The sequence below is a fragment of the Macrosteles quadrilineatus genome, unplaced genomic scaffold (genome assembly GCF_028750875.1).
Source record: "Macrosteles quadrilineatus isolate MER2022 unplaced genomic scaffold, UCM_ALF_1.0 Scaffold_3__2_contigs__length_128488019, whole genome shotgun sequence".
Taxonomy (NCBI): Eukaryota; Metazoa; Arthropoda; class Insecta; order Hemiptera; family Cicadellidae; genus Macrosteles; species Macrosteles quadrilineatus.
This window is the reverse complement of record NW_026542596.1, coordinates 119326942-119346527: the sequence shown is the minus strand read 5'-3', so window position 1 is coordinate 119346527 and position 19586 is coordinate 119326942. Positions and strand designations below refer to the sequence as shown.

Here is a 19586-nt window from a genome sequence, read left to right as displayed (position 1 = left end):
TTTTAGTATTTACTGCAACGGTTGCAAGATAGATGCGTTTTGTTTTACATAGAGCCTCGAGTCATTTGTGGCTTTACTTTGAAGTAATTTTTTATTTCACCTTGGATTTGTCTAGTGCCACAGTTGTAGAATGTTTAATCTGTTAGTCATAATGTTATAATGTCATAATGTTAGTGTGTTTGACCTTTGACGATTTATAAAGTTAGTAGCTTTTTGAATGTTCGAAACTGGACTCAGCTTGATAATTTGGCTTTTTAATTGATTGTTGTGGCTAAATGGAACAGTTTATATTATCCTTCACTCATATTTAATACAAATACACATCTAGGTGGTACAAACATCTCAATAATTGATATTTGCAATAGTGACATAGAAGAAGGCAACATAGTCGCTGAAACGATTTCATCCACCCGTAAAAGCCAAAGGAATCGCTAGACAAAATCTAGGTAAAACGACCTCTTGCATGTGATTCTAGAAAGGAGAAAGGAGAATACACAAAAATAAAATTCGAAGCTTTTAAAACAAGTAGCCTATAGTATTTTATTAATATTCTACTTGTTCAGTTAATTTGTACAAGTTTCAATGTAACATGTAGGCCTACGCTCCGCTTTTTTATATCATGCAACGAAATCATGTTATATTCGATATACGGTGGAAAAGCCATCTCTGAAGGTATAAATAATGGTCAAATTAGCCGTGACACAATACATCTGAGTGTCAAGCTGCATCTGCCGCCCCTGTGTCTACTGTTTGCAATGTGACACAATGCAAAATGTCGCCAGCTGCTTTGGTGTCCTTTGTCACGGTCTGGACTCTGGACAGTAGCAGTCGGACAAACTGAATGCTAAATGACATCCTTTATTAGGAATCGATCCACGAATGTGTTTAGGGTGGAATGTGACGAATATATTGTAATGAGGGTATTCAGGAGTGATTTCGATATTTTAAATTGTGAAGTTTGAAATATATATTTGTGGTAGCTTTGCATGTACAGTACAGGGTGTTTTTCTCAACTCAAACTACAAGTGCAGAGAACTATTTAGGGACAAATTATGCTCATAAGTTTATATCCCTGGTTTCTTCACTTCATTACCGATCACCTGATATGCTAAGTTGCTTTGTTGTACACGTTTCGGTCCAATTGAAAATATATTGTTAATAAGACCCGAGGTGTTAATTTCGCTAGATTAAACGGTATGTGGAAAGAATACACCAAAAGAAAATCATTCGTTTGACACCCAGTAAGGTTTGCAGCTTACATCGTTTCAGTTATACCGTTTTATCGTTTCGTGACTTTTCCAAGTAAGTTCCCAGTACCTATTACTGTTGTTCAACTATTTATAGAATTGTTAAAATATTAAAATATAAGACACACGGAATCTTGAAAATATACAAGACATATACTCTTGTACTCAAGAAAATATGCTCTTGGAAACACACATGGTTAATCTTCTCTTATACGTGAGGGCTGTTTTTTGTGAACACTACTCATCCCTTATTTGTGAACCAATTTCAATGTTTAAGGTGTCAAAAGATTCGGCCCAATTCGTAGTTTTGCATCCTATTAAAGGCGTGAGACCCTTTCAAAGGTCGGGGTTTCACCATAAGAATCACTTTGAACAAATAAAAAAAAAAAAATAATAAAGCTGTATATAAAAAGAAACTCACCAGTGTGTAATATTCAGGAGGTTATTGACCAATCCAAACAGTTAATTAGTTTTGTTGGAAGAACAGTCAATTTCGAGTTTAAAGAAGTAATATTGAAAACAGGAGGAGGTTAAGAGGAAATCTTATACGTATGAGAAGAGTAGAAGAGTGGCCTGGTCTAACAGTAAGGAATCCAGATACACAATCACTTGGAGAGATGAATAATGTTTACTACAGCTATAAGTCGGGAAACATTTGTATAAAACACGATTCTAAAAAATGATAAAATATTTTTACAATAAGTGTTCATTATTTCAACCCGTTATTAATATAGTGAGTATTTCAATTAGTTCCATAAGCTTTGAGTCTTTTAAACTTATCGAAATCGAAAAATATGACTGTTATTACTGCAGTTTTAAATAACGCCTGTGTAATAACGGTACTTGACAATTGCTCGATTTTGATCACTCATAGAAGATGACTGTAATTTTTTTAATAACTCCTGTATAGTACCGGTACTTGACAATTGCTCGATTTCGAGGAACAGGCACACTAGTAAGTCTTATTCTCTGAAAATTCCTAATAACACTAAACTCTGTAGACAACAGTGAAACAGTTCACATCAGCTGATTAAGTAAACAGTACTACCAACCTAGTTTAAGTTTTCCCTAAACATAGATTTTCTGTATAGGGTTGTTACGTTACGTTGCTGGTTCTTCACCAGGTCCAGATTGATCACCTTCATCATGTCACTGAGGAATTCCCTGCCTCGTATCACTATGACTCCATCACAGTTTTCAGTTGTGATGAATCCATCTGACCACGCCGCGCCGTCTTCTCTATTTGGTGCGGCCAAACCTGTTCTGACCCTGAGCTTGAGCTTGTCGAGTGCCCAGTGCCCACAGTCGCTCCGCTCTCTTCAGTCTTCCTCTCTCACTCTTGTACTCTCGCCACAAAAGATCTTCGTTCTCCTTTCCCTTCGTCAGATGAAATATTTTCCTAAAAAATTGCCCTTAACGTATTTTGCAGAACGTTCAATTTTTAGGTCACATAATAAGGATGGGAGGAAACGGTCATCTTTATTCAGTTGTTAAAACGAAAGGTTGCGAGTGAATTCAACAATATTGGAACGTTGTTGATGGAAAATATTGAGTATAACTGAGTAAATAGTGCTTGCCTGGTTATCAAAGACATCGGTTCGATCCTGAGAAAAGTAGTTTTTTGATGGTTCAGAATTGGACCCAGCTGCACTTGATCGTTAGGCTTTTAATAAGGTGGCTAAGAAACAGCTGGAGTCAGTAACAAATCTAAACATACATCTCACTCCATTCTAAACTCACCATTCATTCATATTTAGCTTAATACAGTATACTCATCAAAGACTAAATAGTGTGACGCTGTTTCAAAGAATTGAATTGTATGTAGATTACTTTGCAAAAAATACAAGTGCTCAGTCTGATTCTTAAATATTTTCAAGTATTAAATAGAATGTTAAAAATCTAATTATTAAAACACACTTTTTACACAAGACAATCAGTAATCCATACAAGCACACCGGGACCATCGACCACTCATGAGAAGCCTGGAAGAACAAGAAAACAACATTAAACGAATATCATAAACATTTTAAAAGGCTCAAAACGCCACGATTAGATTAGGGATAAAGCGACTGCAATGAGCGCATTAGCTGGAGAATTCAGCGGAAAGATTGTTAATCGGAAATGCCGGTGTGGAGTAGTTGTCATGTTTATCCGCAATCGCTGCGTTCATTTGCAAATGCGCTGCGGGTTGTTATCATTCCTGGACCACGAGAATGTCTGAATGTCCACAGCACTACACACGGTACATATGTCAGGGAATGTTTGTCATGTGGTCACTGGACGGAATTAAAATAGTATCCTGGATTGTGTGGGTAAGTTGTTAAACTAGATAATTACCTTCGTCAACCAGTTCTAAAAAGGTGTAATAGCCAATGTTACGGCCGTTTCAGCATCACTAATCTTCGAAATTGTGCTATAAGGCGTTAAAAGACAAAAACGTGGAAAATATCACACGCAACACACACATAGTAAAACGGGGATTAAAAACATAAGTTGTCATCGGTTACGGCGATACAGCCAAAACTCTTCATCGAGGGATCGTAATCAGTAATAGGTAAAAGAGGTGTTCTCATTCCTGTTTCCCCTCCGAACGTTACCAAACAGACATCCCCTAACTAATGGATGGGCTTTTTGCCTATGTCTGCCCTGATCAAAACACGCTTACAATCTATATATATAATAAGCTAAGCCGATTTTTGTGAACAGAACTCCTCCCTCATTTTTGGACCGATTTTGATGATTAAGGTGTCAAAAGAATTGCCCTGATCTGTAGTTTTGCAAAGTGTTTTTCGTTTTTTGATATCTTTATTAGTTTGGGCAGGATCTTCCATCAAAGTTGGGTTTTCTCCCATAAGATTAACATGGGGGAATCAAAATACTTAATTGGAAACTTTGCCTCCTCTAATTTGAGAGAACGGCTGGGCGTAGAAACTTGGTAGAGGTGTCCAAAGAAAGGTCTTGGTCTGTAGATGAGTTATCAAAATAAAAATGAAGTAAATTAGCCTAGGGCTCTGCCCCAGAAGCCTTTAAAGATCCCTCCACAGATTTGTTTACATTTTGGTCAGGTGGATAATACTTTTTAATAAAACAGCTGGTAATTTTAAAATTGTATTTTAAACAACACACATTTATTGGGAGTTACTGAATTGTCCAAAAGAAGTATTTGCAATGTTATTTTCTTATTTTAAAATTGATTGTCTTTTGTATCATGTCATGTTTTGCAATATGAAGTTGTTTTACGAAATCAGTGGAAAATCCTTTTATCACAATAACTCTTACAATTATTTCTTATTGATCATCTTAAATCTATTTTACGAGTTGGTGTCTGCCTTTTTAACACCTTATTTTCCTTATATTTTATCACAGTGGCCTATATTACGGACCATGGCCCAATGGGTTGGTAACATTATTGAAAATAACACGACATTTTGGCTGTAAAAATGGCCCAATGAGTAAATACTATCTAAGCAGCTATTGTCATGACTGAAAGATAATATTCCTTTTAAACTAGATCACATCATCATTTATAAGATACGTTGATTAACAATGCATGTAAACATCAATATTTACGTAACAGCCAATTTACATTATTTTTAGCATATGGAGGAGGCCCCTAACAGTTCAAGAATAAAAGCCAACTTCACTTAAAGTATATTCAACTACACCTAACATTCCGTAGAGAGATTATATTGACAACTTGATGTAACTGATAAGGCTGAGACAACTTACTGACATCCCCCATGTCAAGGAATGCCAGCTTTAACAGTAACCTCACAACCAATTTCTTAAAACTGTGCTAGAGGGTTATTCATTGGCACAGAAGTACGATATGAACTGACGCGACGTGACGAAGGAAAAATCAAACTTGCACTGTAACGGATGTACCTCCCTTTGAAGTTAGAACGTGTCTTCCCAACAAACAGATTTTTTTTTTTCAAATAAAATCATAGATTAATTTGCATAGGCCTAACACTGATGAAATCACGGGAGTGTTTAACTACAAAAGATCCACCAATACGATTTTAATACTAGGTATTTAATAGTTCTTCCAAAGGAAGAGATACCAGATAGCATACTCACAACTCCGATGACGTACAGTATGGGAAATATTTTATTCGTGGAATGATCAAAAATATTTACTAACTAACGCAATTAATGGCATTATTCTTTTTACACTCATTAATATTCAAACAATGCTAAATGCTCAAAATATGTATAATTTCACTCAATTTATCGCAGTTAGATTAATTATCGTAAGCCTTGAAAGTAACCGTCGATTTCGACGGGTTTCACCTAGTCCTATCTAATTTCGTTGGCTTTATGGATTACAATTGTTTGGTGCGGTTTTTCACTATGGAAAAACTATTATCCTGGATGGTCTATGTAATAAGTCTTTAGTTATCAAGATATTCAATTGCAAATGTCAGCAAGTGAAATGTGGGTGTTCATCGTCTGCAAAACCCACAAAGAAGCGTACTCGCGGCGCGAGGATCACGATCCATAATGAGCTCGCGAAATTGATCGCACCATGCAGTCGGGCCGAGGCTGAGCAATATTAATAACGTTGCATTAAATTATGTATCGCAATTATTGTGGTAAATACATCATTAGGTGTCAGTGGAAAGGTTAGCTCGCCGGGAAAGGTGAAGGAGAGAACGAGTGATTGGAAGGGTCGATACGTGTGTTGCAATGTTGCAGCCTGCATCTGCAATTGCAACCCCTTCAGAGAAAGTTGCAATTGATGTTGCAATGGGTGGAGCTATGGGTGCTATGGTCATTAGGATCTGGGAAGTGTTGCATTTCGCCTAACTGTTGATTTAGGAAAGCGTTTACTTTTAAATTTTAAGAAAATCTAAGAGATAGTCTGTAGAAGATTATGGCTTGCCTTTTGGATACTTCTGATGTTAATTCGAGTGATCAAGTCTTTAAATTATAGGTCTGTTTCTGGTGGATATCTAAAGATCTGCAAGGCCGTGAAGTGCTGCAAGGAATCAACTCTGGTAGATTCGTTAACATTCTAAAATGTTTATAAATAGTTTAAACAATATGTTCACCTATTAATCAAAAGTTTGCCGGTTCGATCCTGGGAAAATCCAGGAGCTTGTTGATGATTTTAAAATAGACCCTTCTATTCCGAAAATTGGGTGTTTAATAAATGGTTACGGGTCAAAACATAGTAGAGCGGTGAGGCTGTAGCGGAGAGCGTAGGTAAAATTTAGCTGGTCTTTTTTCCACTCATCACCTCACTAATTCAGCTTAATATACGTACAAAAGTGCTCACTTCTGTCTTTAAAAATATCATTGAATTCACTGTTATCAGTTTTAACACAACTTTCAAGTTCCGCGTTCATGCACCTGCTCTCATGGTCCCTAGTTTCCCCACGTCACCCAACGTCCCAACACCCTCTGCAGACACAGGTGCCCAGGTGTCCCGGCGTATACCAGGTGGTTCCACACGTGAATCCACCACGCTATCACACCATCTCTGCGTGTTTATATGCTCGTTCCGTTATAAAGTTGTCGAGCTCGGACAAACATGTCGGAGTTGAAGCAGTCGATGCGTTTAGAGACGCGGTTGTCGATTAATGGCGCTCTATCACGCAGCTCCCCGGGGCCTCTTGTACACGGCCGGAATCTATTAAACGTCATTTCCTTTTTTAATTTAAAATGCGATATTTATTCTCGAGGGTCTCACGGAACGCGAGGATTTAGACAACGGAACATAGTACTTCTCGGAGATTTGTTGGAGGCTGGGAATGAATACGGGTTGGTGTTGGCTGATTCGCAAGGTTAAGTTGAGGTACGTGTGTGTTTACATTGTAGCCTGATGGATCTACTGTACATACTTCCACGGTCACTTATGTTAGATTCGTGGTCTTTGGGACTACAACGGTGTCAAACTGGACGAAACACCCTTCACCGACGTGACGGCGTCGATGGAGAATGCCATCTTCAGAGCGACTTGACTCCCGCACACAACTAAAGTGGAGCAGCTTGTAAAAGTCATGATAAAATACATGTATGGTTTTTACACTTTTCCTTGTAATGCTCGAAGACACCTAAAAGTACGAATTGTATTGCAGTATCTAGATCTAGATGTTAACTTACAAGACCTTGTTGGATCGAAGACACTGTATCCCTTGTTTTTATCACGTTTAACTTTTGCGCAGCATCGCTCCGAAAGGCATAACTACGAAAACCACTGATAAAAATGTTACCGATCAGGCGCTGTTTAAAGAGGCATTATTCCGAAAGACATCGCTCTATAAACATGTGTCTCGGAGCTATGTCTTACGGATTCTCCGTTTACCACTTATTCTCGCCCTGATGTACTACTGTATAACCACCACAGTGTAAGGTCGTGCGGCCGCTACACCGTTGACCACTGTTTATGACCCAGTATCCAGTAGCATGTTTATTCTTTTATTGAATCGCCCGGTTTGTCTATTCAATTCCCCAGTCGTATCTCCTAGGCCGCGCGGCATTCCGCGCATAAAAACGTCCGGCGCAACTGTTATTGTGGCCATAACTTGAATAACTATGTTATTGTGTTCAACTAATACGGCGGAATTGTTTAGTTGTCCGCGCCATTTCCATACAATGCCGCCTAACGCTCCATGGCTGGCCCGTCAGTCGTCAGTATGGGACTGCAGTCTGCACCTGACTGATAGAGAGGCCTGATAATGGAGTTTGTCTTCATAAGGTGACACTTGAAGCGGAGAAGTTGAGTGCCAAAGAAGGATTAGAGAGATAGGATACTCGGAGTAGGTAGGTGACCCAAAGTGGTTGGACTACTTGTTTGTATCAACAGCATTAAGGTTTTAAATTAACGCAAGAACCTGGAAGATTCATATCTTCAAACGCCGTACTTAGTGGATTTCGAGAAGCAGTTGAAATTTAATTAATTATAGCTGTGTGGAATGTCAACAAATACATAGGTTTCCAATTGCAAGAGTGCACCGAAGAGGATGCATTTGGAATCACTGACTTGTAAAATTAGTGAAAGAGTTCGATAAGTTGACGTTGTAGTTAATTAAGAAGTTCCATTCGGAAATCAAGCTCATTGCAGATACTCTTGAGTTTTGTTTTGATGTTAACTAGGTTTCTCCCCCAATTCAAAATGTTTTCAGACGACTCAACATTTCTGATACATCATTAACAATGTGGAATAAATTTGATCGTGTAATGCCTTACAACTTCGAATTCTTGACTTATTTTGTGATTCAAAATACGCTCTGATTATTTGGATACACAAAATTGTTCTCGTGTAATGTGCGGCTTTAATGCAAGGCCAAGACCAATGTGCAACGAGGAGTATCAATCTGTTTCCTATTCTGATCTATTTAAACCTCCTATCAGATTATAACTAGATTTTAAAATCCTCAACATCCCCAGGCATACTTGCATGGACTCCTATAACTTCACCTCTTTCGACACCACTTCTTTAACAAAGCGCAATCCGATTGCGCAACAGCAGCATCCACACACCTGATACTCTTGCTTGCGCAGTCAAGTATGCAGAATCCCACAACTATGTGACCGAGGTGCGATTCACACAATCAAACGCTACTTTCGCTCACCTGCGCTGTAGGCCTTGCACATGCATTGCACATTGCGCACGTACCGCACGCTTGCACAACCCCTTCGCATTGCGCAAGTGGGTCACTACTTGTCGTTAACTATCCAGTTTATTGTTTAAGGATCCTGTATGTTGGATATGTTTAATCGGACTCGGCCATACAGTTTCGAAATATCGTTGCGTGATAACAATCTGTGCTGGTTTTCTCGGGAAGTAAATGGGTGCTTGGTTATTTTATGTATGTTTTTGCCTATGATTCACTTTAACATATGGTTTCGTTATAGTTGATTTGAAACCATGTGAGGATTACCTCAGAATAAATTAACTACAGGAAAATCTAGGATACAGAGCTCATAATGGTTTAATAACGCAACACATACAATTTGACATTTTTTTTATTACATCGCTTTGTCGAGGTCGGTTAAAAAAACTGCAGTCGTTTCGAAATATGGTTGTATAATAGAAACAATCTGGGCTGATTTTCTACAAAATTAAAATTTGTGCTCGTTTATACGTCTTATTTTCTACTTAATTTACCTATGATTTATATCGTTGATGATTTATCTCAAACCATTAAGGATATAGCGAAATTAGAATTGGAGCCTGGGATAATCAAGGTTGCAGCATTTCTAGCGGGAGTAACCCAACAACATTGCACCTATGTTAAACATTTGTTGTTCCATCACTTTGGCGAATATCAATCAAGGTTATTGCGTGGTTACTTTTTCCCACGATGCGCTTCTAAAATAAGGGAACCCAACTCCTTCACAGTCAGCATTACGGGACTTGGTCCAAATAAACGCTTCCCAAAACGCACCCGTGTTCAACTATTTGCATGCAATCTGAGTTAAACGTTCTGGTTGAAATGGGCTCTAGAAAAGTGTACTTTTAATCAAGTATATTGGGGTGTTTAAATATTTACAGGTTGGACAGGGGATAGCAGCAATCTACATAGCATTAGACGTGAGCGCGCGGCGCTGGTGAGTCGCTTGGCTTCATTACCATAGGTCATTACTAGGTAATCAGTACCTCAGAGCCGCCGGCGACTAAGGTGGAGGGGGTAAAATTAATAATACAAACATTAGGTCCTTCAGCAAACCTACGACACAAAGAAGTTTGAAATTAGCCGGGTGTAGAAGGATTTTATCTCGAGCCGATTAAGCGGAGAATAACTTTTGACTTATAAGTTAAGGCCGTGACCTAGCACTTTTGCATTATTGTCATAATTCAGTTTAAGAACAGTTTTCAAGTCTGGAAATTAATTTTATTTGTTTAAAATAGTGTATCAAAAGTTGATTTAATGATTTATTGTTTGGGATCATGCCATAACTATTAGTCTTGGCACAGAAATCTTTGTTTTTTTCTGCCATAAAATAACGTGATTTCGGAAGGAATCCCTCATATACCGGAATAAAGTTTAAAACCAGTACCCAGGTAGTTTTCAGTTTCATAAGCAATTTAAAACTTTTATGTCATCGAAGCCGATTCATTCTCTGGGTGAATTTGTTAACAGATAATATCGTTGTACGACCAGACCCAGACAATGCCTGATGAAAGTTGTCGGGGAATCAAAGTAAACAAACTTTCAATTGAACCGAAAAAGTTTATCAAATGAGAGATAATGGTTGACCCCGAGCATTGAACAGATAAATATATAATCGCGTGAAATAACCTATGATTTTGAATGCCGAAACATGATACAGAATTATACAGGATAAAATTAAAAACTACCCAAAAAAAGGTTATTTATAACGCATAAATGAGCCGGGTAGTATGTCCTTTTTTGACACTGTGCAAACGAACTGACGCCTCCTCAAACATACGCCCTAGCTGAGGAAATTGATCAAAACAAAAGTGACTGAATGTCGATAACGAAGGGCGTCGTCGACAATGGTATCTGATAGCACGATGTTGCAAAAGTGTTGGCACAATGTTGGTCACTTTATTGAAGGCAGAGGTTGATGTACTGAAGATACATGCATTGTCAGGTGATTTATGAAGTGGCTGTAAAAGTTTATAATTATTGATAGGAAATTGTTGCTATAGAAAGATAGTAATGGCTTGATAGTTTAAGAATTTACACTACTTAAAGTAGTGTAAGTGAATTAAAATACACATTGATGCTGCATGAAGATTTTTTTCAAAGTTTAACTAAAGATATTAGTAGCCTACTACAAGCTGGTACGGTGGAACAGCCTTCGTGATGTAACGGATTTAAACCTTAATGCTACCTATAATAGGCATACACGTTATCAAACAATATTTAAAAATAGAAATACTTTTGTGTAAGTATATAAGTTGAATCGTACAAATGATGACAGAAGAGTTGGGATTTGTTGCCTTATAGCTTTATTAAACGTTATTCGGTTGCGTTAGCCTATTCCCTAAAATTTCTTGGACAGGTCGCAAGAGTCCACCAATCTGATTCAGATAACCTAACCTAACCTTCTCTGTTCTCACCTATAACAACTATACAATCACTCACCTGGACCACTTCTTGGTTTGTCAGCCCACCACCAGTATAGAATATATACCCCCACTCTTCAAAGAATGTGTCAATGTGAACCTAGTGCAAATAGGGTTGACAAATCATCCGTTCCCTTCATCTTACTCAGCGAACCTATTTCAAAAATCAGGCGCTGAAATAGTAAAAAAATAGTACCATTCTTGTATCCTATCCTAAAATCGTTACCATTATTGCTCGAGTAGCTGCAGTATTTCAAATCACTGATTTTTACAATATCTTCATCTTTATTCCTTGCCGCCAGTGGATGCAGTTTCTCTGTTGGCCTCGCTCTACCTTTCGTGATACTCGCAACAATTATCATCCACATGACATCCCGAGCTCATGGACGTATCTAATGAAGATCAGATAGCGTAGATCACTTATCTCCGCGATCCGCTGCACCCGTTAATAACTCTGATGCAATCACTCTTGCGAAATTGCATCGTCGGTCGCCGGTTGCCGAATTCATTCGTCCTGGTGCTAGAAGTCATGGGAATCATGCTGACCTACAATCTGCTTGCGGATTATAATAATTTAAAATAAAAGACCATTCGTGTAGAAAGGTAAAGTAATTCTTGGTATTCCCTCGTGTGTATTGAATATAGGATGATGTGGTGGCCAAGATGTAGATCTGCACGCTGTGGCATTTCCGACTATTAGATCATAATTTGTGTTTTTTGAGATACTAATCCGTTATAGCTGATTGTGTTTTTTAACTGAGAAACTATTGCTGAATCTTTCCACCACGATTGATAAAATACAAAGATTTCACAATGTTTCAGGATCTAGTTAGGTTATAGGAGCTTTCTCACATGAAAACTGGTTTAGATTCCAAATCTCAAAATGTTCCAAAAAACCTTGCATATAACTAAACTTGATGGGAAATGTCCGCAATAATTTTCTAAATAACAACTAGGCTAATACAGTACTTATATTTTTACTCTTCTATAGTAACCCTTGCAAACGTAAATATACACATTGAAATGAAGAATTGTACTGTATTGTGAACCTCGAAACAACCTATTCACGATGTGGGAAATTCGTTCATGGACTATTCCCTTCAACCCATTTTTCAACAGATTAACGCTTGAAGGCAGTTAATTAAGTGCTAACTCTAAAGACTCTTTAATTTACAAATGACTCGATGAATCAATAAGTCAGTTGATCGCAATCAGATGCACCTGGCTGAGGCTTTCGCTCCAACAGGGATATGCAGGTCGCATTGCCGGAGTTGACCTTTGCTCAGGGAAATGCCAATGAAGAATGATCGCGCTACTGTTATCTGCCTTGGGTTGTTTGAATCTTCATCGCCATCTTGACCGCCTTGCACTAATGTCTTCCTTATATGTAAACGCGGTCAGCTTGATAACTTATGGGAGTTTGTACAATCAAGGTGTGTCCATATTGGATGAGGGGCTATAGATTACGGGTGATTCGACGTTTTGGAGCGTTACTAGTGATTTTGTTTTTTCTTTTGACTTTTATTGCATTATATAGGTGAAATAAGCAAAATTGTGGCAAAATAGGGGGTTTTGAGAGTCTTCAACGTTAAGACTCATCCTCGAAAGAAGATCAATTTCTAACCTGTTCAGTAAAATTAAATATGTACCTATTTTGTTTGATACAGTATTCAGTACCCACTTTATAAATTTGTTACTCGTGTTTAGCAAATAATTTTGTAGACAATCGGTTTTTGAAAATCTTTTGGACTTTGACTAAAGTTTTACTCACCATTAACCAATTTTCCTTATTCCTAGTCCTGTCCCAATGAAATAGAGTAGGAAAACCTTTTTTAGAAACAGCATGCGTTTTATTTGACGTAGTGCTTAAATCAAATTATAACTTCTTGGACAACTGATTCTTTAGTAAAAATACGGATAGTATCGATTCAATTTGTTATTTATGTGCATGGAATCGCCTACGCCTTTGTTCAATGTCTCACATGACTTCGGAGCGTACTCCTGGTATATTATTTAGGCACAAAGTAATAATATATTTGTCAGCAACAATCCATTCCCACGACAAATCCAAACTTTTTCACAAATCAACTCACTTCAAAAATGACATTTCCTAACGGTTTGAACCCCGCAATTTCACCAAACCCAGAAAGAGTATTGATAGTCCAATAAATAAACCAATACAACCAGCACAATTTTCCCAGGCTAGAACGAGAAATTTAAATAACACAGGTCGAGCACATTATTTCTGTAGTAGCCGAACAGCCTGTCACTTTATGACTAATTGAAATAAGAACAAAACTCTCGTGAGATAAATGTAAGGAGATGTCGCGGCCGTGGGTAGTCTCGGTATATTATAAGTTATGTTCCCACCAGGGAGTCGAGACAAAGCAGGAATTTGTCTCCAGTCTATCCTCTAATATACACAGTCGACACCTTAGGTGAAAAGACACATTGTGGATAACAGTTCCATAAATAAGACTTATGAAGGTTGACCGGTTCACCACCTGCGGCTGATCCCTCGGCCCTTTGTTGCTTCAGGTTTGTCGCCCCCAATAGGGCTTATTAAACTCCAACGCCTTTTGGACCCTTGAATAGGTGAACCCCACTGCTGTTCTGTTGCGAAACTCCCGGCTTTAGAGGTTCGTTGGTTCTCATGATGGATCTTGCTGTGCTTAGAAAATCGTAGGTCGTTTTAGTTTCACAAGTTCGTAGAGTTGTGATGATGCATACGGTGAAATTGCAAGATTGGGCAAGGACTAGGAAGGATATTTTTTTGTCACAAAAGCTAAGAAAGGTATAATTATTTTATATATCACAAGATAAAACACAAATGGGTTGAATTTTTTGCAAACGAGTTTGTTGAACACTTTTTAATAATTTTAGTAATTTGTGTAAAAAAATATCACAGGTTTATTTGCTACGATACAAAAAAGTGATAAGTATTTCTATGGCTCTTTGCAATGCGTTTGCACATAACCTGGAGTCTTGAAACCGACTCTGATGTTTTTTTGCAGCGTTAAAACGTTAACCGAGCATTATCAGGTTATAAAAGTCAGATTCTACATGTTCCGTTGCTATCTATCTTAGAATTTCATTACTGGATGATCCAGCAATTAAGAGTTTTATGTGCCATAGTAAAGTATAAAATCGGTAATTATTCCATTAGCTAACATATTCCAACTTCTTTGGATAAGTGCACATTTGTGTTAGCGATAACTGTTCTATTTTGCCTCGTTTTGGAAATTTTTCAAACATCGTACATTTTTGAGCGGTAATACATCTTGACGAAGATGCGAAACTGGATCATTTGAATCACTAGGACAAAGTTGTAGCAAATTGGTAGTTTTTCATGATTTTTTTTTTAACCACTGTTACTTCAAAGTGTTTTCTTTCCACACATTTGCTAAAACGGAAATAGCCAACGTCTTGAAGTTGCTGAAAAATTGATTCCTTCGGAAAAAAGTGTAGCAAATTTGTAGTTTTCATGCACATTTAAAAATATTATTTTCTACATTTTCCTTTTAAACACATTTTATCGCTAATACATCTTGACGAAGCGAAATTGCATCACCGGGAGAAAGGGGTAGCAAATTGGTTAAAGTGATTTAGTTAACTGAGAGCGAAGTAGCGAAGTAGCGAAGTAACATCGAAGTTTTGAAGCAAGACTCGGGGCGGAACGTCTTGTCCCTAAAAGCTTGAGTGATGGGACAAATTGGGACGTGTCAGGGGCTAATTGATGGGACAACCCTCCAATAACGCTCGGTCATACTGCACCTCCTAGCCTGGGTCAACACTGTCGGGTGGCCCTAGGGTTGAGCTGTTTACCCCTTGCTTGCTCTGTGTACACAATTCTATTAGAAGGCATGGGACGGTTTTAAGACATGGAGATTTCTTTTGTAAACTCCGGGAGCTCTAAAGGTTAAATTATGTAATTTCATATGTGTTGTTTTGGTTTCAGGTGGGTGTTGCTGTGATGTTGAGGAGTTTGTGAGTAAAATACTTATTTCAAAGTTGTAACATTGACTTTTAGATACTGAAGTAGACATACCACATGTGGCTGTCGCCAGTTTTGTTTAAGGTTTTGTTTATAAAGTCAAATATCTAAAATTATATTTTCTTCCTTTCGGTGGATTGAATTCAACCGAAGACTTTACAGTAATCAAGACTGTTTATCATAAACATTCTAGAAAGTGGCTTCTAGACATTTAGAAAGGGAAGGCTGTTATTGAACCGCCACGGGTTTTATGGCCGTCCCGAGATACTTGAACTGCCACGATCATTAGAGCGGATTATAAGGGTCAGTTTCGTAGGGTTGTAAGACAGTTGAACTGCCACGCGGGTTCTGCAGGTAGCGAGGGAACTTTTTGAAATATTTATCCCTCCAGTTTCCCACTTAGATATATGATGGACTAGGAGTCAAGATTTAAGGCTACTGCGAGCAAAAAACTGTGTACTTCCTAGTACAGAAACACAATGTTAAGTATTAAGGATTTCGTTTTCTCATAGTTACTTCCTATTATAATTTTTTTAGAAACATATTACGTGTTTATTATACTTCATTTGTGTGCCAACATAAAAAAACACACTTCAAAGATGTTTATATGTCAGTGTATATTATATATTTTATCACCTTTAAAATATTGAAGATACGTAAGCTGTTAGATTTGTTTTGGTTTTAGTTTCTTTATTTACTTTTACTTGAGTTAACATCTTGGTTCTCCCATCGATTTTTTCATTTCAAGGGAAATGACCGTACGTTTTTCTTATAATGTGGGATGGTGTTAAAACATTTGAATTTTATTTTAATTATTATTTCAGCATTGTATATTTTAAAAACACAGCAATTGATGTTGCAGAGGAATGTTGCGTATATCCTACTCTATAATACTTACAATACAAGCTATGTCTGTTTGTTTGTCTGACTGTAATATATACCCCAAAATCCAGCGGAAAGATTTTGACTAAATTATGGAATTAGGGACTTATAGCCCTAAAACCGTTATTGGTGACAGCCACTACGTTAACAAAATTCGTATTTTGCTACACAGCTAATTTGAAAATTCAAAAATTTAATATTAACGTTATGAGTAATAATTAATGCTAGTTTGCGCAATTTTAAGCGAACATTTTCAACATCGTTAACAAAAACATAAAAATATTCCTTATATCTTAACTCTTATTCCATCCTATATCTAAGTGGGATAATGGAGGGATAAAAATTTCAAAAAGTTCCCTCGCTACCTGCAGAACCCGCGTGGCAGTTCAACTGTTTTTCAACCCTGTGAAACTGACCCTTATAATCCGCACTAATGATCGTGGCGGTTCAAGTATCTCTGGACGGTCATAAAACTCGTGGCGGTTCAATATTCCCCAAAGGGAAAGTCTAACATATATCTCGTCAACGTAAACAATGTCGTTTCCTTGTGAATAAACAATCCAGGATTTATTACCTTTTGTTCCAAGAGTTCCTCAGTAAACCACATTGTTAATCAACATCTAATAGAACAAGTTAACATCCATGTCATATTTGACAACCTTCGTTATATGGATACGACAACTTAGCTCCTTGTGGTTATGTAAATATACCATGTATGTGGGTTTAAGTTGCACCAGGAAGTTGTATGAAGTTTACGTCTGTATGTTAAAGTTATTGTTTTACGACTGTTTATAAACTACTTATTACTGAAGAAAGTTTATGGAATTATATAAATAGTTGGAGGGAAGGAGTACAGTAGGTGATTTGTAAGAATGTCCTATGTGTTTGAACCCCGCGGAAAGTTATTAAAAATATATATTTACATTTTAAGTAAAAAAAATATTTGTTTGATCATAGTCACAATTGATCACTATGAGGTACACAATGTTTTCTTTGAGACCTTCCTTTCCCATGTTAAAGTTGGGAGAATCTGATTCGATTAAAATCAACTTAATTTAACCGAACCAGCGACAGATTGTGCTTTTGTAAATATTTCAGTTTCAAAAACTTAAATAGAAATTATAATTTCAGAGTTAAGCACTTTGCCAGTGGTTCATTCATCTGGTTTTTTAATATCGAACATTCTACGGCTGGTCCGTATAGAATAGGATGTCTACTTCTTTATCCGAAAAGTAATATGATAGAATACCTGGGTCGTAGACCTTTCTGGCAAATCAACATAAAAATATATATTCCCATAACAATAATTAATAATTAAAAATGATCTAATCCTAATTAAAATAATATTTATTTCCACATATCTACGCCTGATGCACATTTTTACTTTTTTGAAAAGGAACAATCCAGCCCCTGGCCTTGTTGCTATCGTCGCGTCGGCTTTTTGTCGGACAGCATCATTAATTAATTGCACAAAAAAAAATGGTATCTGCGTCGATTAGAGTTCGTTTGTGATCGAACCAGCGACCTTCAGATTCGAAGGCGAGCATAACCACTCAGTAATACCTCTACTACGCTGTACAGAGTATGTGTGAGACATTGGTCAGATGACAACATGTACGGTAAAGTGTGATGTTAACGGTGTACGGATTAAGCCATATGGGTCCGTAGCCAGCACGGCACGACGGAATCTGAACTCTCCGCCCAGGTCACATCACATGCTCGGGCATAACTGTGAACCGTCCGCGACAACTGGCAACTGGGCATACCTGTAAACCGTCCGCGACAACTGCAACTGGGCATACTTGTGAACCGTCCTTCGCGACAACTATCTTACTACTGGTCTTGTATGCTTACTTCTAGCCTATGTCTGGCCGCTCAGTTCTCGTCTCTTGCATCTTGGGACTTTAAAACCGCTTACCTATCAATGTACTTAGCGGTTTAGTAATAGCTGTGGCTGAGTGGAAATAGTGCTTCTAAATATCAGAAGTTTGCCAGTTTATTCCTGTTAAAAGTCCGTAGCTTTTTGATGGTTCAAAATTGGACCCAGCTGTGCTTGATCATCGGACTTTTAGTTGTCCTGGCTAAAGAAACTGTATAGTAGCTTGGTTGTTCGGTATAGTTGGAGCCGAGCAGTTATAGTGACCGTCATACAAACAAAAGGTCGCCAGTTCGATGCTGAGAAAACTTCGTTGTTTTTTTGATGGTTTGAAACTCGACCCAGCTGTTCTTGATCATTGGGATTTAATAAGACAATGGTCCCGGGCTCCAGGCAAACAAAACAGCTGATCTTGGTCAGTTAACGAAACCACACAGATCATCTCACACCATTCTACACTCTTCTTGAATTCATCCAAACACACTCATCTAGTGTGCGTAGCTGTCTGAAAGAATTGAATTAGTAATAGTGTATTTTTAACTTTTACACTTACCAATATGTTTGCTATCCTGTGCCCTAAATTTAAGCTTGGATAGAAATTATTTTTTTGATATCAGCTGTAATCTCTGTTACGGATTGAGAAAAAATGCCACACTTACCTTCTACAGACAAGGGATAGCCTCTATTGAAATCCATCCAATGAAACTCCCTGGCTTTTGTGTAATAATATTATAATGTCGCTGGAGTTTCCGCTTTTGACGCTCTCGCTTCGCTCCAAGCAATTATTGTAATTATCAACTCTAGAAATGATCCCGGGTTCAACGCTTTCGATTATGAAAATGTTTTCACTTAATGAGGAATGCTTTCATTACAGGATTATTATTGGAGTGGAGACGGTCTCCGGCGTATTTACTTGTCGCTGGATTTTGGATCGCTTTTCAAATTTCTGAGTTACAAATAATGAAGTGTTGAATCGAAATTTAATAGTGGTTGTATGAAGTAACTTACAAATTGTTGTATGAAGTAAAAGTGGTTGTAAGATTAAGAAGTAAAAATTGCTTTTTCTCATTGGCTTGTTAAAAGCGAACCTGAAATAGTTCTAATTATATTTTGTAGTTGAATGTAACTAAGGTGTTAATCCACTCATAAAAATCAGTAATAAATTATGAATATATCATTCCAATTTTTTCCCTATAAAAAATGTACCTTAACATCTTAAGCGTGCAACTCATTTGATTAATAACAATTATATGGGTTTCCAAGCTTTTGAAAATATTGAAATATTTGAACAACTTGTCAAGTGTACCTAAACCTAACACTTATTTTAAATATTGAAAGTTCATAAAACCCCAACTTGGGCTGAAACAAAATAAACACAATCTTCTAGGCAAACACATATAACGGTCATGGCTTTAATTCCAACGTGCCAAAAGGCTACTTCTCAAATAAATTCGTTAATAAACGTGTAACTGTCGGCGCAGGTTTCAGCCGCAATTAACAGTTTTTCCTGATGGCGACTGTTTGAAGTTGCAACGAGACAAT

The 19586-nt window shown here is 37.5% G+C and overlaps 1 protein-coding gene across 4 annotated transcripts in view; it reads left to right on the top strand.

Annotated features, from left to right (window-relative positions):
* LOC128991160 (ephrin type-B receptor 1-B-like) overlaps positions 1-19586 on the top strand; it is a 237060-nt gene that overhangs the window by 21649 nt on the left and 195825 nt on the right. The window lies entirely within an intron of this gene.